This window comes from Microcaecilia unicolor, chromosome 5, assembly GCF_901765095.1.
Source record: "Microcaecilia unicolor chromosome 5, aMicUni1.1, whole genome shotgun sequence".
In the NCBI taxonomy this organism is placed as follows: Eukaryota; Metazoa; Chordata; class Amphibia; order Gymnophiona; family Siphonopidae; genus Microcaecilia; species Microcaecilia unicolor.
Window position 1 is genome coordinate 154,976,492 of NC_044035.1, and position 25,803 is coordinate 155,002,294.

General features: G+C 42.5%; 1 protein-coding gene across 9 annotated transcripts in view; it reads right to left on the minus strand.

Moving 5' to 3' along the window:
• The window catches only part of SORBS1 (sorbin and SH3 domain containing 1), a 426,813-nt gene that overhangs the window by 300,402 nt on the left and 100,608 nt on the right, over positions 1 to 25,803 (minus strand). For all 9 annotated transcript variants that reach the window (XM_030203463.1, XM_030203457.1, XM_030203461.1 and 6 more), the window contains exon 2: positions 6,268 to 6,378. The gene's annotated coding sequence lies outside the window, so the exon portion shown is untranslated. The remainder of the gene's footprint in view (positions 1 to 6,267; positions 6,379 to 25,803) is intronic.

The window sequence follows — 25,803 nt, forward strand, 5'->3', positions numbered from 1 at the left end:
CAAAACTACAAGTCCATAGATGCAATGATGTAAAACCAGGACTGTTGGGAACCCTATCAACAAACCTTATTTCTCCTATTTCCCATTCCTGCCACATTCCCTCCCATGGCGCGTGCTCAATGTGAGGGGAAAAGCGGCCACAGGGCAGGCAATGCGGCAAACAACGTAGGAGGAAGGCTTCTTGCTGACGGGGCTTGGGGATACCCGCCAGCCAAGGTATGTGGACTTGCGGCGGAGGGCAGGGAGGTGGGGCAAAATGTGCCCCCACTTTGGGCTCCAGCTCCCTCCCCCAATTTTTATAATCTATCTATGTGGCGGTCCGGTGGGGTGGAAGGGAGCCAGCAGCGGCGGCAGCCCTGCTCTGGCTCAGTCTCTCAGAATTCACTCAGTCTAAAATCTACTATAATAAAACTCACCCTCAACGTTCTGAAGACAACGTTCTGAAGTCACTCAGTCACTCCCTGAAGGGTTCATGGATTCATGGTGGTGAAGCCACAACACTGACCATGTCTCTCTGCCCCGCCCTCGCATGACGGACCAATCAGAAAAAACACCCTCAACATTCTGAAACACAAAGGACCATCACAACACCGTTCCCAGGCAACACTAGGCAACGTAAGACGGACCAATCAGAGGAAACTACGTGACAATAAGGGAGGAGCATTCCCCAGCAGCAGTGTTGCCAGGTGGGCGGTTTTACCGCCCAATTGGGCGGTTTTCCGCAACCCGCCGCAGGAAATTTTTGCCCGCAGCGGGTTGCGGTTTTTTGGGCTGCTTTTTGGGCTTCAGGGCGGTTTTTTGGGCGGCTTTTTCGGCCGCGGGGGCGGGGTTAGTGACGTTTTTGGGCGGGGTTAGTGACGTTTTGGGCGGGGTTAGTGACGTTTTGGGCGGGGCCGATGACGGGGGAGGCGGGGACGGTGACGGGGGAGGCGGGGCCGGTGACGGCGGGGGCGGGGTTGATGACGGCGGGGGTGATGACGCGGGGGTGGGGGTGTCAGGGGCGGGGTTTGCGTTTGGGCGGGTTTGGGGCGGTTTTTATGCTGGATTGGGTGGGAAAAAAATTTTCCACCTGGCAACACTGCCCAGCAGAATGGCTCATTATCTGTGCAGCACGGAGAGCACAGAACCACCGCTGGAACGAGAGAAGAATATTCCTGCTGTGGGTATGTGCAAAAATAGACCGGGGGGGGGGGAGAAATTTTTAAATGCCTAATGCCAGTCCTGAAGAGTGCCAGAGGGCCTATAGCACAGACTATATTTGGGATCGCTTGACATGGAGTCAGAGGAGCCGGAAAACAACGTGCCTGTCACCATCTGGGACGTGGGCGAACAGGACAAGCTGCGGCCCAGCTGGAAGGATTACCCGCGACCCAGCCAGCAGCAAACAGCGACCAAGGACAGCACAGCACATCCCCCAACCCCCAAGCAAAAAACAAAACAAAAAAAGACACATCAACAACCTGCACACACACCGCACCCTCACACACTCACACACACACACACAAAATAACTCTGTGACACATACACACACACACAAGAAAAGCCACATGCTAGCGCCCGTTTCATTGGTTTCAGAAACGGGCCTTTTTTACTAGTGTTTCAATAAATTGTCTCAGATTTGAAGACTCTTCTCTGCACTCCATCTGAACTGTTCCCACACCCCTTTGCAGTGCAGACACTACTGGTTAAGAATCCTTGGTTTAGCACCACCTCCTGCCCTCCCTCCCTCCCTCCCCTGGAACCAAGAAACTCTTCCTATATGCCCTGGGATTAATACTGCCTCTCCTACTTTCACCTGACACTAACTCTAAAACCCCATACCACTTTCATCCTTTAACACTAACCCCACCCTTCATCACTCTGCATTAATTCTGATCTCTTTCCACCCTGACATGTACTGGTCAACAAGTAAAGAGCTGAGAGGCACAGATTCAATACTAGAGGAACATTCTACAGTAATGATTTAAAAATAACTTGGTGATTCTGTAATCCTTTGTTTTGTGGGGATTATTCCATTTAGAGGTGTAGAGTTCACCTTCAGAGGCTACAGAAAAAAATAACCACAGCAACTGCAGTGTCTGGAACAAGTTCTTGGGATGAGACCAGCAATAAGTGGGTGGCCACAGGCCTACAGGATTACTCACTACTTGCATTCCACCTAAAAATAGTCCACACTAGTAGTTTGTTCCAAAACCAGAAGTTTGCTGATAAAAAGGGGGAAAAGTCAATCAACACAGTATAAGAAAAGTTTTGAACAAAACAGGAAAAAAAAGGCTATAACTTCCACAGTTTCAAGTCTTCAGCAAATATTCCCTTCTGAAGTGGGAAAAATATTATGGTCAAATGTTTATACTCTTTATGGAGCCTTAAGTATTTAACATTCTTTTTTAGACCTTCCCAAGCTGCTACCAGTAGTACATGCATTCATTACTAGTAGACTGGATTACTGTAACTTCCTTTATTTAGGACTGCCAAAATCTCAGTTATGGATATTACAGTTAATCCAAAACGCAGCCTCTGAATTGTTTGAGTGGTTGGCACACTTTCTAAATGTTTCTCTTGTCTTTGGTTGGTTTCCAAATGAGATGGGGAATATAGTTTTAACTCCTATACCTAAAAAAAGTGGATAGGAGATTTGTCTCAGGTGTCAAATTTTAGACCTATTGCCAATATACACTTTCTTACTAAATCGAGTTTGTGGTCAGCTTTCATCTGATTGCATTGATTACATGATTCCCAACATGAGTTTCATCTGTTCCACAGTACAGAGACACTGTTTCTATCTATGTCCTCTGAAGTCAGACATGTGCTATATCGAGGTGGAAAAATGGTATTATTACAGTTTGACATCTCTACTACTACTACTACTACTATTTAGCATTTTTATAGCGCTACAAGGCGTATGCAGTGCTGCACAAACATAGAAGAAAGACAGTCCCTGCTCAAACAGCTTACAATCTAATAGACAAAAAATAAAGTAAGCAAATCAAATCAATTAATGCGTACAGGAAGGAGGAGAGGAGGGTAGGTGGAGGCGAGTGGTTACAAGTCAACAGCAATGTTAAAGAGGTGGGCTTTCAGTCTAGATTTAAAGGTGGCCAAGGATGGGGCAAGACGTAGGGGCTCAGGAAGTTTATTCCAGGCGTAGGGTGCAGCGAGACAGAAGGTGCGAAGTCTGGAGTTGACAGTAGTGGAGAAGGGAACAGATAAGAAGGATTTATCCATGGAGCGGAGTGCACGGGAAGGGGTGTAGGGAAGGATGAGTGTGGAGAGATACTGGGGAGCAGCAGAGTGAGTACATTTATAGGTTAGTAGAAGAAGTTTGAACAGGATGCGAAAACGGATAGGGAGCCAGTGAAGCGACTTGAGGAGAGGGGTAGTATGAGTAAAGCGACCCTGGCTGCTTTACTCTGCCGCCTTTGTTACAGTTGATCATAAGATACTGTTAGATCTTTTATCTGGATGTGAAATGGTCGACTCCGTATTTCTCTAGTTTTGATCTTTTTCACAAAATAGACAGTACCTAGTTTTTCAGACCCCTGGACACCATTGTGTGGGGTTCCCCAGGGGTCTCCCATTTCTCCTTTATTGTATAATATCTACTTGAGTACTTTGGGAAAAATTGTTTTGGGATCAGAATTGTTAATGTCTTACGCTGAGGATATCTTTAGTTCCCATTAGGCAGGGTATAGACTCTATTTAGTTCAGGATAATATAAGAAAAATTGTTCTTTGGTCTATTAATATGCGACTTAAATTGAATACAGATAAACCAAAGCTTTTTTGGTTTGGTTTATCAGATTTTAATATCCCCAAATTTATTGTTTTGGAAGGACAATACATTTTACCAGATGAAAGAGAATCTAGAGTGTTGGGTATTTTGTTGGATTCTTCTTTGTCCATGAAGCCGCAAGTAAACAGTTTAATTTGGAAGGCAACTTAGATTAGTTTGCAGTTATTTTTTTACAAGATCATTTCAGGATAATAGTTCAATTATCTATTCTCTCTATGATGGACTACTGCAACTCATTTAGGAGTAACCACAAAGTGCACGTCTAAAATGCAACTGATCCAGAATTCAGCAGCCAGGTTGATTTTTTATAAACCAAAGTTCGATCATGTTTCCCCCTCTGTTGTCAGAGCTGCACTGGTTGCCAGTTCAAGCAAGGATTGTTTTTAAGGCATTATGCCTGGTTTTTAAGTCTTTATATGGTACCTGTGCAGAAGATCTTTCACAATCTTTTAGAACCTTACAATCGAGTACAAGGTTTCGGACTTGTAACTCACTAATTTTAGCTTTTTCTTCTGTGAAACAAATTAGTTTTAAAATATTTTTCTTGTTCATTTCATAGCAGTTCGACTTTGGAATCACTTTCATTTTAATCTTCATCTTTTGCGGAACTTTTAAAATTTTCATAAGGCTTTGAAGGCTTATCTATTTATATCTATGTAATAAGCATTTAAATACTTTTGATAATTATCTGTAATTCCTGATGATCAGTATCATGTATCAGTTCTTTTTTTTTAATAAGTCCCTTTGTAATATAATGTAATGTAACCAATATTAACGTTTTTAATATTACCACTGCCTGGGAACAACCACTTCCTATTCCCCGGCAGATAGATTTAAGGTTCTCAACCTGATTTATAAGACATTACATGGAGTGACTCCTATCTATCTATATAATATATACCAACCTGCTTTTTCAGTTCATAGCATCAAGCTGTGCTGAAGTGTCTGCAAATATTAAATTGAATAACCCTTAACATGCAGTTTCTGATTACACACTGTATTCAGTTTTACAGCACCAGTCAGGGATTGACCCCTGAGGCAGGTGGCATACCCACCGAAACACAGACCATGTCAGGTCCTTTTGTACTTATTACTGGTGCTTTGGAAATAAATTTGGGTTTTTACTTTGGAATATTTCATGATTTTATGTGGAAGGCTTCGTTCATCCCAACTTTCTGACAGTTTCATTCCCGATTACATACGGATTATTTTCTGTGGATTTTTTTTTTTTAAGATAGCTTCCATCCATGTGGAGCCATCTCCCTTATGAACTGAAGGCATGCAAGGTGATACTATAATTGGACACATGCAGTTGTTACACATGACCTGCACAAATAAATGTGGCAATTAGCACCACTTATGCACCCACTTGCACTATTCTATTAGTTAGAGCATATGTACAAATGGTGCGTAAGTACAAGGTGTACATGGGCAGGGCATCAACTTCCTTGATCTCATGTGTTCTAGAAGTGAAGTCTTCTAAAAAAAACAGGTTAGGGGTTTCTTCCAAGGCGTCATCAGCCCCAGTTATCAACTGGATCCCACATCTGACTCCAGAGTCATATGTGTCTCCCCAACCAGGTTTGGTGTTAGCCCTGAGGCATTCTCCCCCCATCCTGCTTGAAGCTTGGAACCCTGTGCAGCTAGACAGAGGTGATTGGAGGAAGAAGGTGTCTTGGTGGTTTCACCCTCTAAAGTCACCCATCCCGACTGAGTACATGAGAGTGGGAGGAGGACGACGGTGAAGAATACCTCCTTGAAGCAAGAAGACAAAAAACTACTCCAATCCTAGACCCTTTTATTGCAAGAATTTGGACTTCTCAGTTCTGTCTGGGACTACTGGTTAACGTCTCCTACCTCACAAAGGGCCTAACCTTCCACCCTCTTTCAGGATATATTTCCCTTTCTTGAGACGTACACTCTTGCATGTCCAGATAACTCTGCTTTATCTTTTGTTTTCTCTTCCCTTCCCCCTTAGCGGGCATGTTATCAAATAGGTTATGAAAGGTGGTTGCAGTTGAAGGAACAAACATTGGATAGTGCGGGTATAAGTGATAAAGATTCTGATGTTTCCTTAATCCCTGCAGCCAAAAAGAAAGAGCAGTTGCCAATGGAAGCTTGTGGGTTACTTGGTCCAAGAGATAAACTTGTTCTTCCAACAAACAAAATATAACAGTACAACATAACTAGCCTTCATCAAGGCCTGAAGTGCTCTACCTGATTCCATATATACTTTCACCTAGCTCTCTAACACAAAATTAACAGTGCTCCAAGAAAGGCACTTTTAACGTCACAATTGCCAGCTTTTAAGCTTTGTAACCTCTCTTCAATGGTGAAAGGGCAAGGAATTGGTGGCCGAGGAAAAGGGGTTAATGATGCTTTTAAGATATATCTGGCTGTGACCTAGGTATTAGGTACAGTCTCTATAAACAGTTCACATGAGTACAAGAGTTAAAGAAGGGCATGTGTACTTACTTCAGTTAGTTAATGTTAGTGATCACCTGTGGCTGAAACTGTAGTAAGGGTCTTGCATGAGTCACTGCTTTGTTTTTGTTTTCAGCATTATTGTTCCATAACAGTAGGTGTCTGTAAGAGAAACAGCTTGTTAGAAAAGAAATATAACATTCCACATAAAGCACCAGCTAACAGAACTATGTAAATTCCTTTAAACAGACTGTAGGAGATTGACTTTGGAATTATAGTGGACAATGACCTGGAAATAAGTTAGACAACAGCCACAGAAGTCAGAAAATGCTGTGTTCTATACCATGTACTAAATGTGAGGTACAACTCAAGGGTAAAAAAAAAAGTCACTGAAATACTTTACATACCAGGAAGGACCACAAAGGATTGCAAGTATTTAGAGAAGAACAACTAAATGAAAGGGATAGAGGGGCTAGCCTAAGATGAGATTTTTAGTACACTAGGTTTCTAATTTTTTTTTTTAGAATATTATCCCATGGTTATGGGTCATAATAACACAGTAATATTTTATCTGTTAGATCAGCGTTCCTCAACTTCAAGCCAGGTACCCCTCCCTCAAGTCAGATAAAGTTCAATCAAGTGATCCTGAGCTCCGATCAGCTTTGGCAGATGTACATTCCAAAACTGACATTATTCTAATCATGAAAGAGAATAAAATTACTTTTTCTACTTTTGTTGTCAGGTCATTTTATTTTTTCTAAATCACATCAGTCCCCAAATCTCTGTCTTCTCTTACCATTCTTGCCATAATCTCCTGCTATTTGACATTTCTTCTCTTTGTATGTCCATCATCCACCTCCTTTCTCTGTCCCTCTATCTGTCTTCATGTTCAGCATCTCCTGTCTCCCTCTCCCGCCTCCTCCCCCTCCCGGTCATGCAGTCACCCCCCCCCCAACCCCTCCCAACAATGCAGTCCTGGTTTTACCCCACTGCATCCTTGGATTTGTAGCCATGTCTTTATTAAAAAGAAGGGCAACCTTCGATAGCTAATCAAGAAATGTATTAAGTTATGTCCAATAAAAAAGGTATCATCTTATTTTCTTTTCCATGTTTTATTTTGTTTGATTTCTATTGATAACCTTAAAAAAGTTGAAATTACAAGGTCACAAGGATTGGCTGAGCTAGCCTCTGATGACCTGGAGCTACTTTGTAATTAGAAAAGAAGGCTGAGAGGGAATGATTTTTCCAGGTGCAATGACAATAGTGAATAAGTCCTTCACCTGTCCTCCTTCAAGTTTTTTCTTCCAACCTTCTCAAACAGGCTTTGTAACGATGACTGTTCTCATAGGGGGCAATTTTATAACTTGGCACCAGTGGCGTACCTACTGCGGGGTTGTCTGCCCCGGGTGCATGCCGCAAGAGGGGTGCAGGATGCAGCCGCGTGGCTGTTGGCTCCACCGGTTCCCTGCTCCCTCTGGGGTTACTTCCTGTTCCGGGGCAGAGGGAGCAGGGAACCGGCGGAGCCGACAGCCGTGCGGCTGCTCCCAGCAGGTAAGAAGAATGCACCCGGGGGGGGGGGGGGGGGGGGCTTCGAGGTGATGTGCCAGGGGGACACTGCACCCGAGGGAGGGGGTGCACAGCAGTGAACTGCTCTGGGTGGCAGCCGACTAAGGAACGCCACTGCTTGGCACTTACTTTACACTTTATAGTAGCTTAAGTTGACACAAATTAGCCTACATTTAAACACTAACATTTACACCAGGTCTATGGCTGGTGTAAATGTTAGTTCCTAGATGAGACATTTAAGTGCCTAATTTATAGAATTCTATAAGTAAACTTGTATTGGAGGCGGAGAAGTGGCCTAGTGGTTAGGGTGGTGGACTTTGGTCCTGGGGAACTGAGGAACTGAGTTCGATTCCCACTTCAGGCACAAGCAGCTCCCCTTGTGACTCTGGGCAAGTCACTTAACCCTCCATTGCCTGCCGCATTGAGCCTGCCATGAGTGGGAAAGCGCGGGGTACAAATGTAATAAAAATAAATAAATAAAATAAAATGTCAGCCTCACCTCTGCCCCCTTTACAATTAAATGCTAATTCATTTTAGTGTGTAATTACAGAATAGCGGTTGAGTGTACTACTGCCACTTATGAGATTTAATTTAGGTGACCTGTTATACAATGAGTGGGATAGTGTTAACCAGAAAGAGTCAGCATTACACAAATACTACAGGTACTGCAATCAATATGCAGGTTCGTTATGTGTTTGGCTCGTACATCAGAAGGACGAGAAAACTACAGAAGGACAAAAGTAGTCCACATCTGTAAAGCTGGGGGAAGGGAAAAGTAGAAAAAAAGTAAACAACAGTGGGTTGAGGGCAGGAAGAATAAGGAGAGGTTAGGCTGGGAAAGGGAAAGACATGCTAAGTGAAAAACAGACAACTAGACATATCATTAGGCATGTGTTTTATGCAATCGGAGGCAATCTCAATCTCAGGTATCTGATGCAGTAACCATAATCACTGCTCTAACAAGGGAAAAGCCTAAGCAGAGAAAAGACAGGTAACCCCACCAACAGGAAACCATTAAAGCATACTGCAGTTTCTTTCCTGCCCCCTGTGGTTGACAGGTTCTTAGAAACCAAGTGTATCAATCAGACTTGAGGGTTGGACATTAAGCAGTCACATTCTCAGAAGCTCTTTTCTTTCTTTTCAAATCTTGTACTGGTTTTTGCAGACAAATAACATCCACACAAAATATATCTTAGAAAAGTATATCAAAATACTTTTCTGTATCTGTAGGGTAAAGCTTGTAGGAAAGTAAATTATATTTAGGGATATAAATGGTGACATCATCAGCATACATGTATGTTGAAAGACCATGTTTTTCTAAAAGATGACCAAGAGGAATCATCATAATGTTAAACAAGATGGGGGAAAGAGAGGAACCCTTCAGGAACCCACAGCCAGGAGACCAAGTGGAAGAAATTACACCTGATTGTTTGACTTGATACAACCTAGATCTTAAGAAACCAGAAAACTATTTCAGGACAACTCCACAGATTCCATAATAGTCAAGAATATGTAAAGATTATAATCAACAGTATCAAAGGCTTTGGACAGATCAAATTGAAGTATTAATATTTTGTTGCCAAAACTTCTCTCCTAAAGTTAGCAAAGAGGGTGGTAAGCACAGTTTATATACTGTAAGAGGGCCTAAAACCAGACTGTGAGCTATGTAAAATGGCATGCAGCTGGAGATACTCCATAAGTTGGTGCATAACAAGCTTCCTTCCATTACTTTAAGAAGAAGAGGAATTGAGACTGGTCTACAGTTGGAAACTAAACAGGCTAGTTTGGGTATTTTTAGGTACAGGAGTCAAAATAAGATTGCCATTGTCAGAGGGAAAGAAATCTTAAGACAACATCAAAGTAAAATTTGAGTGTAAGTGATGTAAGAATAAATCAGGAGCTGACGAGAAAAGTAGGGCACGTATCAAGCACACAATGTGAATCTGCGTATTTGCATAACGCATGATTAACCTGATCAGTGTTGATTGGATGAAAAACGGATCAGATTCTATCTGCTTGAAAATGAGGCAGTAAAGGCTCATGTAAATAGAGGAAATAGTCTATAGATGAAGAGGTATTGTTAAGTTGTAGTCTGATTTTAGCTATTTTCTGTTTAAAATAAGTAGCCAAGTGGTCGGCAGTAGGTGTGAGAGGTATGCTCTCACCTATCCACCCTTACGTGTTTGTTCTTGAGACAGTCTAAATTGAATTGGTTATTAGTTGAGTGTCCAATAAACTATTAACTACTGAATAAAGTTTCCTCAGGTCAACTACTGTATCACCAATGAATGTGGAATAGTAGGAGGTTTTCGCTTTGGAGATCATACCCTTGTAGATTTTCAAAAGTTTTTTCCAAGCGATCCATTGTTCAGTGAATTTGTCCTTAGCTCAAATTCTCTCCTGTCTCCTGCAATTACGTTTCATTTGTAAAAGATCATCATTGAACCAAGGAGATAATCTCTTCGGACGAGATTTGACAGTCACAGATGCAATACCATCGAGGACTGCTTTACAAGTATCGTGCCATTGTTATCAGTTAAATAATTGGAAGTGTGTCATCAAAACAGGTCTAGGATCCTCCAATTTACATCAAAGAATAGGATCTGAATCAAACTGACTGAAGAGACGGTCCCAAGTTAAATTCACTCTTTGTTGTGAAAATAAATATTTATCTACTCACAATATCATCCTCAAATCCAAAATTGCTAGAAATCTGGGCAAATAAGATAAAAACTTCACAATCAAAAAAATAAAGGCTTCCAATTGTTGCTACATTCTTTCAAGCTGTAACCACTTTGAGCCCTCCATTGCAGACCATGCTTGAACTTAGAGATGGTATGGACAGTTAGGGCATTAGATTCAGCTATCTCCGTGTACAACTGACAAGAGATTTTCTAAACCTGAAAAACATGACATTTTCCCGAGCAAACTATCACATCTAGTACTGCAGAATTCTATATAATAATCTGGCTATGCCAAAAAGCTGAAAAAAAACAACATTGGGATGATGGCGTTTGACTCTTAAGCAGCCATCTCCTTTATGCACTCAACAGCACCCCATAAGTTCTTTTCAAAGACACAGTGCCACAGAAGAGATTCCTTCTCCAAATGTATATTAACAGACTTGTTTCTCAGCCTCCCCTCTCCTTCCTACTATGTGTGTCTCCCTCCATTTCTGTGTATAGTATAGGTCATACATTTGATATACTGCCTTTCTGTAGTACAACCAAAGCAATTTATGTATGTCCCTACTTCCCTTAAATAACTTGTTACAGGATAAGTTGGAATGGACTTTGATAGCAACTCCAGTAGTTGGTACGTCAGGACAGTACAGAATTCTACAGTCTTGTGTCCCAAAAATGACAATTGTCCTTTCATGGGACAGGGAATAAAACACACTCAGAACTACAGGAACCCTGAAAATAGCAGACAATATCACATAAAACATAAGGAATCTAATCAAAAATCTAAATAGTAGAAGCTTACTGGTAAATCACAGTTGAAAAAAAACACACACAGTTCTAAGATTTGGACATGTTTAAAAGCTTAAAAAAACAAAAACAAAATTCAGAAACTTTTATGGTTATATTAACTCCTTTCTATTCTTTTATATCAGTGGTTCTCAACCATGTCGCAGGACACACTGGTGTGTCACCAGTAATTTGACATAGACCACAAGCCCATGCTCTCCTTAATAATCATGTGTGTATGAAAACTGGAGAGAGCAAAAAAAAAAACAAAAAAACAGGAGCCAGGTACCTGAAATCCCCATAACCACTCCCTATTTCTGTTGCCCCCTACACCCAACCCAACCTGAAAATATAGCAGGTCTGTTTGTCCTTCTTTCCCACAGGCAATCACCACTGAATCCTTGAACCTACTTGTGCTTAGAGAATGACACAGGGACAAAGTTTGTCCCTGTCCCCATCCTGTCCCACGGGCTCTGTCCTCATCTGCATAAGCCTCAAACACCTGATTTTACATTTCAATCTTTTTATTAAAGTATAAAAAGGAACAATATTCTGTATAACTGTTTATAAATCACAAATAGAAAACAAAAATAAAAATGAGCAACTATAACAACTCCCCACCACCCTCTACCCTTCCTTCCAACCACCACAACAGCTGACTTCTACTACCCAAGGAAACCTAAGCCACCCAGGGGTACAAAATACAACCTACTCTGTATACCCTAGCAGGAGAGAAATATACCCTATGAAGCACTGTTATGATTTTTTAATCTATGGATGAATAATAGTAATCAACAATCTCAGGATTCAGTTTCACTCTCCTGTCTTCCACAGTCCTTCCCACAACAGAAAATGTCCTCTCAGATGTGTTGGTAACAAAAATACACAGGAGGCCCCGTGCAAGTTTTGCCAGTTTTGGACAGCACTTTTGCTTGTTTTTCCAAAACATCAAAACATTGCTGTCTGCATTCGAGAATGACATGGGGACGGGGCAAAGTTTGTCGTCCCCCCAGTCCCTGTATCGTTCTGTACTTGTGCTTTCACCACAATTACTGCTGCTATCAGCCAAGGCTGGAAATGCTGTAGCCTGCTCACTCCACTGTAGTTACAATCACTGCATCCAGCCTTGCTCAAAAATATAGGGTCTTGCTCCATCCTCTGTAGCTGCAGAGGAGGAGATGACATGAAAATACCCTTCGTCCCCACCCACTCTTATGGTAAGTTTTAAGAGAGGAACTGGTGTTATTCAAAGGGGAAAGAGACATGATAGGCATAGTGGTTGGGAGTGTGAAGGTAGAAACCTGGCGCAATGGTCTTGTAACACAAGAACCCTGGGGTTATCAAGGGCCCCTCTTCATACAAAGTGGCTTTCGGGATTGAGATTAGGTGGGGACAAGGGAGTATAGGGCCTCAGGGGTTAGGTGAGGACTCGGGGAATTGCATGAGTATATGTGGACTTTGTGACTGAATAGGGAACTTGAGGATGGTGGAATGAAGTGAAGGACACGGAGTATGGATTCAGGAATTGTGCGGCGGTGAGGGCAAGGCAGTTGAGTGGGGGTGTGGTATAAGGTTGTAACATAGTAGATGACAGCAGAAAAAGACCTGCACGGTCCATCCAGTCTGCCCCACAATATAACTCATATGTGCTACTTTTTGTGTATACCTTACCTTGATTTGTATCTGTCTTTTTCAGGGCACAGACCTAGAAGTCTGCCCTGCACTAGCCCCGCCTCCCAACCACCAGCCATGCCTCCCACCACCGGCTCTGCCATCCAATCTCGGCTAAGCTTCTGAGGATCCCTTCCTTCCGAACAGGATTCCTTTATGTTTATCCCACGCGTGCTTGAATTCTGTTACCGTTTTCATCTCCACCACCTCCCGCGGGAGGGCATTCCAAACATCCTCCGTGAAAAAATAGTTCCTGACATTTTTCTTGAGTCTGCCCCCCTTCAATCTCATTTCATGTACTCTAGTTCTACCGCCTTCCCATCTACTACTACTACTATTTATCTCCGGAAAAGGTTAGTTTGCGGATTAATACCTTTCAAATATTTGAACGTCTGTATCATATCACCCCTGTTTCTCCTTTCCTCCAGTTAGATCCACTGAGGTATTTTTGACAAGACAGAGAAAAGTGAAGTGAGGTGAGGTGAGGTGGTGAGGGTGTGAAACTAAGAAGAATGTGAAGGGTGCTGGGAAAGGGGTAAAAGAAGAGGTCGCTGGAGGGATGGTAAAAGATGAAAACAAAGAAGCTGGAGAGCAGGTGAAGGGGGCTATGGGAAGCTAAGCAGTGGACAAAAGAAGAAAGGGAAGGGCTAGAAAGATCAGGACTACCTCAAGTAGAAAAATAACTTGCTCAAACATAGCAGTAAAATATATAACAGAATATTTCAGCTTTTAGTAATCAGCTTATATTTCCCTTGCATCACATAACTACAATGAAATATTTGGGGTTCCTCTTTGTTCAGCTGCAGATTGCTTCATTCAGTGTGTCTTACACATGAACACAGTCTGTTAAGTGTCTCACAACAAAAAAAGAGAGATTGAGAACCATATCATTTATACAAAACATTCCCTTTACTTGAAAAGCACAAAATATAAAAATAAAAAGGAAAACAAATTCTTAACATCACATATTCAGCACACACCCACATTTATTTATGATATAAAATCATTGTCCAAAAATATTCCAATTGTGTTGATTCACATGCAGTGTTTTTGTTAGCCAAATACCCAGCCTCCTTCTGGACCGCTGCAGCCAGCAGGTACACACCCTTCTGTTCCTCAGATAAAACATCATTTTTCTTGATCATTAAGTATAATATATATAGAGATATCTTGAAAATTTGGCTATAGGTTAAATTGGTCAGGCGAGAACGTATACACAGACTGATGGAAAAATGAATATGTAAGCAGGTTTTGGCTTGTTTTTTTTATAATTATTATTAGGAAAAAAGTACTAAGGAGTTGATATTCAGTGGGAGTTAAGCAGGCAGGAGAGGCTTCTAAATTGCCTGGATAGTGACCCGGGAACCTGCACTGAATATCAGCAGTACCAGGATAACTTCTGGGAGCAGCTGAAGACCCGGATATGGGTTGGCACCGAATATCCAGGTCCAAAAAGAGCACACTTTTTTTTTTACATGAAAAAAGTGCCCTGTAAAAAGGAAAGTGTGAGTACATTTATCTTAGCAACATTGATGTTCTCCGGAGAAATCCGCGACTTGTAGTTCCTTTCATTTTAAATTTGTTTTTATCCTTTGGTTTGAGCCTTGAAAGGCAACATATCAAGCCCACATAAACTAACATACATTCAAAGTTCACATGTGTATTTTTGCTTTGAAAATCAATACAAAGTTTGCACAAACCTGTAGACTTTGCAGCTATATGGGCAATAGGAAAATTGCCTTCTTTATATAATATCCCTGTTAGTAAGAATTTTTCTGGTCAATTTCATATATACTTTTTCATAAGACAAGATTGGCAAGATTTGATGTTTGAGCAAATTAGCATCTGTATAGAGCAGTGGTTCTCAACTAGTGTTTGAGTCATACTGGTGTCTCAACAAAAATTTGACTAGACAACTCCATGCGTTCCTTAATGAAGCGACCATGTATGCCTACAGGTTAGGGAGAGCAGAGAGACAGGGAGTCAAATACCTAGAATCCCCATAACCAGTCCCTATTTTTTGCTTCTTCTCTACTCCCAGTGGCCACTACGGTTGTTAGTACCACCTGGAAATGTTTCAGGTTTGCTTCTCTCCCCTCCAGCAGTCACTACTGCTGTATCCTGTACCCATCTACAGTGCCACCAGCCTGGGCTAAAAATTCAGCATTCTGACTCTCCTTCGCAGCTGCAAATCACCACTTTCAGTCTGGTGGGATCCTGCTTGCTCCTCTACAGCTATGATCCTTGAAGTTTATGTTTGCTATACGGTTTATGAATAGCTTCAGGTTTTGTGTTACTTCATAAAGTATATGGCAGTAGAGGGATTTTATGTTGCTGTTCCTGAGCTGACATCGGATTTGAAAATAAATATTTCTAGGCATGACACACTGAGAACAAGGGAAGTCTAGTTCAAATCCCATTATGGCTCCTTGTGTCCTTGGGCAAATCACTGAACCCTCCATTGCTTCAGGTACAAATTTAGATTATGAGCTCACTAGAGCCAGGGAAAATACATACTTGAATGTAATTTGCCATGGAAAAAGGCTAAAAGCATAATTCAATTTTAAAAAATATTTTCCTTAAAATCATTTTTAACTGTGAAATACTTAAGCTTTTTTTTGGTCAGCCACAAATTGTAGTGTTCAGTGTGTCACACGCATGAACACTGTCAGATGTGTCACAACAGAAGAATGATTGAGAACCACTGGTATAGAGCCTTTTCCTCACTATAAAATACTTTTTCTGCCTTTCTTAATTTGTGAACGACTTGGATTTTGTTAGATATAATTCTGGTCGAAAGAATTCCGTCTAACTTTTTAGAAGCTATCAACTTCTTCATTGCATTATTATTAGTTTCTCATTGCATACTCTTAGTATTTCAGAATTTGCTATTCTACATAAGTCTATATCTCCTTGCCAAGAAACGCCAACTCTGATATTTGATGCCTTCAGAATCCTTCTGTGGCACTTTTAACATTCGCTCCAGCCTGGATTATTTTCTTTTCACTACACGTACAATTTATTGGGCTAGCAATGTTAACATTAGAGCTGCCACTAGTCAAGAGCAGAGTCTGGTAATGTTTACTTTAAACCAGATAATAAAGAAAACAAGATCATGTTCTTGGAAATCCCCCTAATTTTGCATAATGTTTTAAACACACACACACACACACTGTCATTTCTAACAGTATTATCCAGATGTACTAATTCTTTGTTTTTTTGGGAGGTGGCTAATACTGTCATAGGAGGAGACATTACTGCTTTTTGTACTACCGAGAAAATAGAAATTGAGTCAGACTGAATCAATATCAAAGGTTTAGGGGGCAATTCTATAACTGGGTGCCTCAATTTGGGCGCCCCGATGCCATGTGGTGAAAGCCTGTTCTAACACGGCATCTGGGCATTCCATTACAGAATACTGGCATAACCCAGTATCTGAAAACTAATTTGCAGTCTTAGGATGTATATAAGGTAAACCACCTCAGAAACAATAATAAAACAAAGGTTCCTTCTAGTTATAACAAATATTTTGTGGACCATCAGAACAGTGGGTGAACCCAATTCATCAAGTGTGAAGCAAAATGCTTGTACACCATACTCAAAATCCTCATAAGTCCTTATTCTTGCATATATAAAAAGGCCAATTTGAAAATTCTTTCATTCAATGTCAATTTTCAAATTCTCTTATATGTAGTAGAACTCATCTCTTAAATGAGTGCATAAGTTCTTCTTGCCTCTCACAGTCAGAGCTTAAGGTAAACTGCATTTCTATCCGACATAGCGCTATGTTTCGCTATCATAGCTGCTTCAGGGAAATGCTTACTATTAAAGATTTGGCACACTTTCAAGCATTGAATGTCCTGCCAAATCTTTAATAAAGCAGCCATAATGGAATCAGCTGTTATCTTCAGGAGTGCTCGGTATGATCTGCTGCGGAAAGAGTCCATCAAACGACGATTTGGGACTCTTGTTTCCTTCAAAGGATATTGGTTTTGACCCGAGGCAGGCGCACATTATGCCGAAACACAGCCCGTGTCGGGTTCTTTTCTTTTAAAGACTGTAGCAAGAAGGCCACAAAAGTGGACAAAAGAACAAAATGTCCCACGAATATATCAGAAGAAAAAAGGAGTGGTAACTGAACCAGGCTCTTCAAAAACAGACCAGAAACCGAACATTTTTGGAAAACTGACTAACCCTTAGCTACTAGTAGAAAATAATCCTATATAATAAAACGCACCTCCAACATTCTGAAGCTGACTGCATGGCTGAGGCATTCCTGCTCTCTGTATCCATCTCCTGAATTGACATCACGTACTTCCGGGTTCGTCACAAGCAGAAGTGACCAACCACAAGAGGTTTCTCGGCTTCAGAATGTTGGAGATGCATTCTATTAAATAGGATTGGTCAGTTCCTTGAAGCACAGCCAGATCTCAGCGTCCTGCACAGTAACGCTCAGACACCAGAGAGAGAGAGAGGGGGGGGGGGCCTGACACCAGAGAGAGGGAGGGAGGGGGGCCTGACACCAGAAAGGGGGGGAGGTATCTCTGTCACACACACTCTCTCACACACACACTCTCTCTCTCTCTCACAGTCAATGACTTTCTCTCTCTCACTCTCACACACTGTCTCACACTGTATCACATTCACTATGTGTCACACAGTCACTCACACACTCTCTTGGTCTCATACACTCAGTCTCACAGAGAGTCTGTGTCTCACACACACACTCTCTCGCACACACTGTATCTGTGTGAAACACACTCTCTCTCTCTCTCACACTGTGTCTCACATACGCACCTGCACATTCACTCTCTCTCTCACACACAGTCACTCTCACATACACTCTCTCAAACATACACACTCCAAGGAAAACCTTGCTAGCGCCCGTTTCATTTGTGTCAGAAACGGGCCTTTTTTACTAGTTACTATATAAATCTCTCAAGAAAGGGAGTGCAGAATGCATAAGAGGCAACAAAGTAGTTTTTAATAATGTGCTACAGAATCACTCTTTCTTTAATTCTAGTACAGTTGGGTCCTCTAGGAACAATGTCAGAAAATATTTGCTTAAATACCTTGAGAATGACCCTCTTTGAGCTGAAACACATCATCTTGCATGGTTGGAATGAAAGAGCAGCCCTGTTCTTTAATGTTAACTTTGTGACAATGATTGATTGGATTCGCTACCAGCTCTTAAGGAAAACCAGACAGATTTTTCAGAACACGTGCAACTTTTATTTGTAGCTACTGAATAAAGAAAAAAATTTGATTTACAAAGCTTTCAGTTAACCAAGATGCTAGGAACACATGTTTCTGCTTACAGTAGAATACATATTTGATATGGAGTTCATTTTAAATTATACCATACAAATGGATTCCTGCGATGAATGAAATAAGGTGTGTATTTGGCCTGAACTGTCATGTTTTGAGATAAGTAAGTAAAGATGTACCATAATTGCAGTATTTTAGTGTGTGGCTTAGTAATATTTTATAGTTAACATTTGAAAGGATCTTTGTATAATTGATTTGTTGGAGTACAATACTACTATATGTGAATAACATTTTTATGCAAGGGAACATTAGCAACAGAGAGACCTAATATATGAAGTTGGAATTTTGCATTTATTGACTGTTTTGTCACTTTCTGTACAAAGTACACTGGATCTTTAATTTTAAAAGGTATTAAAGATTCAATTCACATCTGTATAAAAGTGTAGATGGGCATTTTTGACATGCTGATATGACCTGCAGATGCCCAGTGCAATTTCCCCTATATCTACTGAGGAACAACATCACACAATGTTGTCCAAAAAGTGATAGGAAGGATCACAAACAGGATATGTTCATAACATTTCAATGGAGGCATTTGCATATTTTTGAAAATATGCTGAAAATGTGAGTGCTAAAACACACTTTGGGAGGGAGGGCAATTCCATAAAACAGGCAAATAAATGTTTAGAACACAAGAATTTATTTATTTATTTGGATTTTGATCACACCTTTTTCAGTAGTAGCTCAAGGTGAGTTACATTCAGGTACACTGGATATTTCTCTGTCCCAGGAGGGCTCACAATCTAAGTTTGTATCTGAGGCAATGGAGGGTTGTGACTTGCCCAAGATCACAAGGAGCAGCAGTGGGAATTGAACCGGGCACCTCTGGATGTCAAGACCAGTGCTCTAACCACTCCTCCACTCTATCATATATGCACATATATGCCAAATTGTGCCTAAGCACTATTCTGTAAACACAAGCCTATCTTGCATAGCACTTATTTACAAGTAAGGCATACACAAAGCTGAAACCGAGCCAGGGCACACACTTATTTGCATACTTACAGAATACTATAAACTAACCGCCGGATTCTATACATCATGTCCGGTGTTCTGCATCAAAATCCAAGCGCATTCTATAACATGCATAACTTAATTGGCTTAACAGCACTTAAGCAACAATGAGCACTAATTGGCAATAATAAGAATTTACGTGCATAACTCGCTAAGCATATTCTTAATGCACAGTGCCTAAATTCTAATGCATGTACCCAAAAAGGGGCGTGGTTATGGGTGGGGAAATGGGCATTTTGTGGGTGTTCCAAAATTTACATGCACCGTTATAGAATATGCCCCTCTGTGCACAAATCTACGCGCTGGTATTTGTACATTTCCCTTGGTGTAAATGGATGCACGTAATTCTAGGGGCTGGGAAATCAAGAATATGCTTAGGCACAAATTTATTCCATACAGATTTTTCAGGGCATCATATATAGAATCTAGCCCTAAGTGTGTATCTTAAGCATTTAGGCATCCACAGTTACACCAGGTCTTTTGTTGGTATAAGTGCCTGGGTTTATTTTGCTGAAAATGACTAGACAGAAGTAAACTTCTATACATGCTAGGTGCATTCTCAGCATTCTGGTATCCCAGCAAAACATTCCCTTCATGTATCGGATATTTTCTTGCCTTAATTGATTCTGAAGTGTATTTCTCTACTTTGGCCACCAGGTACCACCAGGCATGTTTATGCTTAAAACTGTTACAGAGGACTGACCCCTCTTTCTCAGTTAGCACACAGATAATAGGAAGTGCCTTGCAGTGATGTAACCAGTTTTTATCTGAAACTTGACTGTTCTGGGCTCTGATTGGCCTGGAGTTTTGAAATTACTGAACGTAATATACTGCTTAATCTTGGATTAGTTCTGAATTTGAAAGAATGATGCTTAAGAAGCTACATTTGTTGTTTAGTGTTATTATTATTTTGCAGTTTTATATTGTTATCCAAAGGGTTTAGATAGCCTTGGCTCTCCAATTATAACTTTTTTATTATAACTTACTGGATAATGGCCGTCTTTTTTTTTTTGCTGTTATCCGTGTAGAACCAGAAGGCTAACAGCGGAATATAAAATATGTTGTAATATAATGTAATGTAACATATTTAATTATTATTGTAAACTACTCTGTTGGCTAGGCAGACGGGTGGAAAATAAAGATTCTCACATTAAACACACTGTCTCAATCTGAATGCATTGCATATATTTTGTATGTCCCAGAGCAAACTTACAGGAAGTTGATTCCTGTCCAGTTTAGCAATAGCAGGGTTTGCATGTGATTTTCATTATCACATGGTAGCTACATTCCTAGACCAGGATTTCACAGGGAACTGGGACTCTGGAGATTTCAGTACACTGTTTGTTTTTTTTTATTGGAGAGGAGAAAGAGGCCTCTGTGTACATTTCAAGCATAGATCCTCTGCCTGGATTTCTTAGATAACAGTGTCCATGTAACAGAAGCAACAGAATGTTCCAAAACCAGAATCTGTCCTTATAAAACAAGAAATGGAATTAAAAACAAAATATAATTACCCATATTGCAGAGCTTGTACTGAGAAAACAAACATATTCATATAAATTCTGGTGTTCCCCATGGGGCGGGGGCAGGGAAGGGTACTTGTTTTTGTAAATGATGAGATTTATGAGCTGTATTGGCTCTGCACATATCATGTTCTTTAGTGTTTTATACTTGCTGCTCAGATCTGCTGTGTGTTTAATAAAATGATTTTAAAAACAAATTCTGTTTTCCTTAATTTTTGATTCCCTGTAGCTTGAAGAAAAAACCCCTATTGTTTGTGTTGGATCTGCATGCATTATTTTTGCCTTGTGAATGTGTCTGTGTAAAGCCAATAAACCAAAAGGTTAAAGAGTGGGACTCTCTCAAGCTTTCAGTTATATACATTTAAAGTTAAAAAGGGCAGTACTGTGAGACTACTTTAAAGTGTTATCTAAAACTGTCCACATCCTCTATACTAAAAGTTGTGTGTTTGAGCTGGGTGGAAGGGGAAAAGGAAAGGGAAGGGAAATGGGACTTGTTTTTTGCAACTACATTCAAAGCAGTTTACATAATTCAGGTACTTATTTGTACCAGGGGCAACAGACAGTAAGTGACTTGCCCAGAGTCACAAGGAGCTGCAGTGGGAATCGAACTCAGTTCCCCAGGATCAAAGCCCACTGCACTAACCACTAGGCTACTCCTCCACTCCACTGTGTACATAGGGGGGTCCTTCTGTGGGTGTATGAGTGTGATGGGGACTGTAGGGTCTGGGGATGCTAGGGGAGGGGGTGGGGCTGGGAGGATAGGATCAGGGATAGGAGAGTGCTTTAGGAGTACTTATGTAGCTGCTAAGCAGAAAAAAACTGGCTAAGGATTTATTGTGTTCGGCGCGCCAGGGTGACCAATGTAAATGAAATGGATTTCAAATCTTTCCCCAATGACTTGAGACAATTTGCAAGCTGCTAGGGTGGCCCTTAATGTCCATGTATATGAGCAGGTAGTAAAATCCAGGCTGTGTTACAAGCATAAACATTTCTGTTATGGTAACTATACTGGGAAGTTGTTGGCCCATTTAGTCCATCCTTGGGAGGGCTCATGGTTTTATAACAGTAAGTATGTTACCCGATTTTACCAGAAGTCACAGGTGGACACAGAGGAAGTTCAGTACTGTGTGTCCTCCTTGGTTCTGCCTTGAGTTAGTCCCCAGGATGCTGAGCTTTTGTATGAGCCCAGGAGATTTTACAGGCAAATTAAATAGGCCCCGTTAGCTAAATCTCCAGAAGAAGACTGAATGAATAATTTTATAACTTTTAACAAGAACATATTTCACTACCATTAAAGGACTATTATGGGTGGGTCTGTGAGACAACAGCCTTCCCAGTTCATGCCAATCAAACTGTAATAGTGGTTTTACCTAAGCCTGGTAGTGATTCCACACTGCTGGACTCATACAGATCTATTTCTTTACTTAATTTAAAGTAAAACATGACTAAGATTCTTGCCAATAGACTGGCTGGTCTGCTTCCAGCCCTTGTTCAACAGGGCCAGGTGGGCTTTGTGCAGTTCCAACAGGCAGTTTGGAATGTCCGTAAGGTTATGACAGCCTTGAGATATTGCGCCACTGGAAAGATCTCTACGTTAGTAGTCAGCCTGGACGCCAATAAGGCTTTTGATTGTGTACATGGGGACTACCTGTTCTCTTTACTGGACAAATATGGCCTGGGGGGACCTTTTTTAGATATGGTTAAAATCTTATATACAAATCCTCTGTCAGCGATGTTGGTCAACGGTAGGATCTCTGATTACTCTTTGGCGAGGGGGAAACCGTCAGGGGTGCCCTTGTCACTGAGAACCCATCAGGGGTGCCCTTTATCACCACTGCTATTTGTTGTTGCATCGGAGCCCCTTTTGATAGCACTGAGGACAGACCCTATGGTACGTGGTCTACCTATCGGTGGGGAAGAGGTGAAATGTATGGCTTTTGCCGATGATATGATGTGTGTCCTCACCCAACCGTGGCAATCTCTGATTTGGCTTTTACATTTGGCAAGTCTGCATGGCAGAGTTTTTCTGGTTTGTTACTTAACCTGGCTCAATCTGGAGGGCTCATGGCTTCATCTGCTATGACTAAAGGAAAGAAAATTACCAAGGTAAGAACCTAATTTTCCCATATAGCGCGACTTAAGTTGCGTACACAAATCCGGTTGTATTCTGGATTTGTGCGCACAACTTAATTAGCTAACAAGGCATTTAGTGCCAATAATTGGCAATTAACAAGCAATTTTTTGACACTAAATTAGCATTAATTACAGAATGCACTTAGATAATTCTGCACGTAAATTCTAAAGTGATGTACATAAATTCTAAGGCACATAGCTGAAAAGGAGGTGTGGAATGGGCAGGTCATGGGCATTTCTAAAATCTATGCACGTTGTTATAGAATACACCCAGTCCATGCCACTTGCACCCGCAGGGAATTATAGGCCAAGGCTATTTGTACACCATCCTGCAAAAAGTCCAGAATCGGCGAGACAGGAGCCCGCATGGGTGTGATCGCTTTTGAAGCACACCATGACTCAAACTGGCGCCAAATCCTGGCATAAGCCACAGAAGTGGAACGCTTGCGGGCCTGCAGGAGAGTGGAAATGACTGTGTTTGAATAGCCTTTGTCCCTCAATTGCGCCCTCTCAATCGCCATGCCATGAGACCAAAGCGGCATGGCTACCGGGCCCTGTGACAACAGGTACGGTACCAGAGGTAAAAGAAGGGGAGCCTCCACTAGCATCTGTCGGAGGTCTGCATACCAAGGCCTCCTGGGCCAATCCGGGGCGTCTCCTGGGTGCAGCCGAATCCGCAGGAGCACGCGCCCTATCAAGGGCCACGGAGGGAACACATATAGTAGGCCCGGAGGCCAGGGCTGCGTCAAGGCATCCAACCCTGCCGAGCGAGGATCTCTCCGTCTGCTGAAGAAGCACGGGACTTTGGCATTTGAACTTGTCGCCATAAGATCCACCACGGGCTTGCCCCATTTAGCACATATCTGCAGGAATACTTCGTCTGCTAGTTCCCATTCTGCTGGATCGAACTGATGCCTGCTTAGATAATCGGCTTGCACATTGCTCTGACATGCAATGTGAGCTGCCGACAGAAACTGAAGATGCAGCTCAGTCCAGTGGCAAATCTGTTCGGCCTGTGCGGCCAGTGCTCTGCACTGAGTGCCGCCTTGTCGATTTATGTAGGCCACTGCTGTTGTGTTGTCCGACATCACTCTGACAGCCAATCCTTCCAGGGTCACTTGAAAGGCCAGAAGCTCCTGAAACACCGCTTTCAACTCCAGGCGGTTGATGGACCACTCCGACTCCTCGGGTGTCCATAGACCCTGGGCATGCTTCCCCTTGCAATGTGCGCCCCAGCCCTTCAGGCTGGCATCTGTCACTACTAGACACCAATCGGGGAGCGCCAGCGGCATTCCTCGCCGCAGCATGCTGTCTGAGAGCCACCACTCCATGCTGAGTTGGGCCGCAGGGAGCCAAGAAAGTCTGCATTGATAATCCTGAGAAACTGGAGACCATCTTTGAAGTAGGGAATACTGTAGAGGTCTCAGGTGCGCTCTCGCCCAGGGCACCACTTCCAATGTGGCTGTCATCGATCCCAGCAGCTGGACAATGTCCCAAGCTCACGGGCGGGGCATCCTCAGGAGCAGACGGACCTGATTCTGAAGCTTGCACCGCCTTAGCTCGGGTAGTTATACACAGCCCGAGTCTGTGTCGAACCTGGTCCCCAAATATTCTAGAGATTGCGAGGGGGTCAGGTGACTTTTGGCCAATATTGACAACCTAGCCTAGAGATTGAAGTACTGAGGACCACTCTGGCTGTAGCTTGATAGCTCTCTGTTACAGAGTCTGCTCTGATGAGCCAGTCGTCTAGGTATGGGTGAACCCTGATACCTTCTCGCCTGAGCAAAGCAGCTACTACCACCATTACCTTCGAAAAGGTTCTGAGAGCTGTGGCAAGGCCAAAAGGCAAAGCCCGGAACTGGAAATGTTTTCCCAATACCGCAAACCTCAGAAACTTCTGGTGCGGGTGCCAAATTGGTATGTGCAAGTAAGCTTCTTTCAGGTCTAGAGACGTGAGAAACTCTCCTGGCTGTACCGCAGCAATGACGGAGCGCAGGGTTTCCATGTGGAAATGCCGCACATCTCAGGGACTTGTTTAATTCTTTTAAGCCCAGAATAGGGCGAAAAGACCCACCTTTTCGCGGCACCACAAAGTAGTGTTCGGCGGGAGGTACCGGGGACACGGCCCCTAACTGAATCAGACCTTGCAAAGTCTTCTCTACCGCCGCCCGTTTGGCGGCAGAACCGCATCGGGACTCCACAAACACGTCTCTTACTGGGGCGTTGAATTCTATTCTGTAGCCATCTCTGATCAGGTCCAGAACCCACTGATCTGAGGAAATATTGGCCCACTCCTCGGCAAGAGGGAAAGACATCCTCCAATGACGGGAAGCGAGGAGGGGGCCGGCGAACCATCATTGAGAGGGTCGCCCCTGAACTCCAGGCCTAGAGCCGGTGGCTGCGGAACGCTTGTCCGAGCGAAAGGAGTTCCTCTGCTGAAAAACGGGCAGGAAAAGTGAACCCCAGCAGAACGCCCCGGGCGGTACCTTCTAGCTTCACGGAAGTGAGGTCTATAAGCGGAGTGGACCGCCTGGCCCTTGAGGAAGGCCTCGGCCTATCTTCGGGTAAGTGCTGGGGTTTAGGATCTCCCAGGCCCTTTAACAATTTTTTTCCCCAACTCCTCACCAAATAGGAGAAGGCCTTGAAAGGGCAACTTCACCAACCTTTGCTTAGAGGCCATGTCTGCTGCCCAATGTCGTAGACAAATAAGACAGCGAGCCGCCACTGCTACTGCCATTTGTTTAGCCGAAGCTCTGACAATATCATAAAGGGCATCAGCCAAAAAGGAAAAGGCCGACTCCAGCCGCGGAGGCCCACTCTGAGAAGGGCTCCGCTCCTCTCCGGCTGTTCCACTGCCTGTTGCAACCACACCAGGCAGGCTC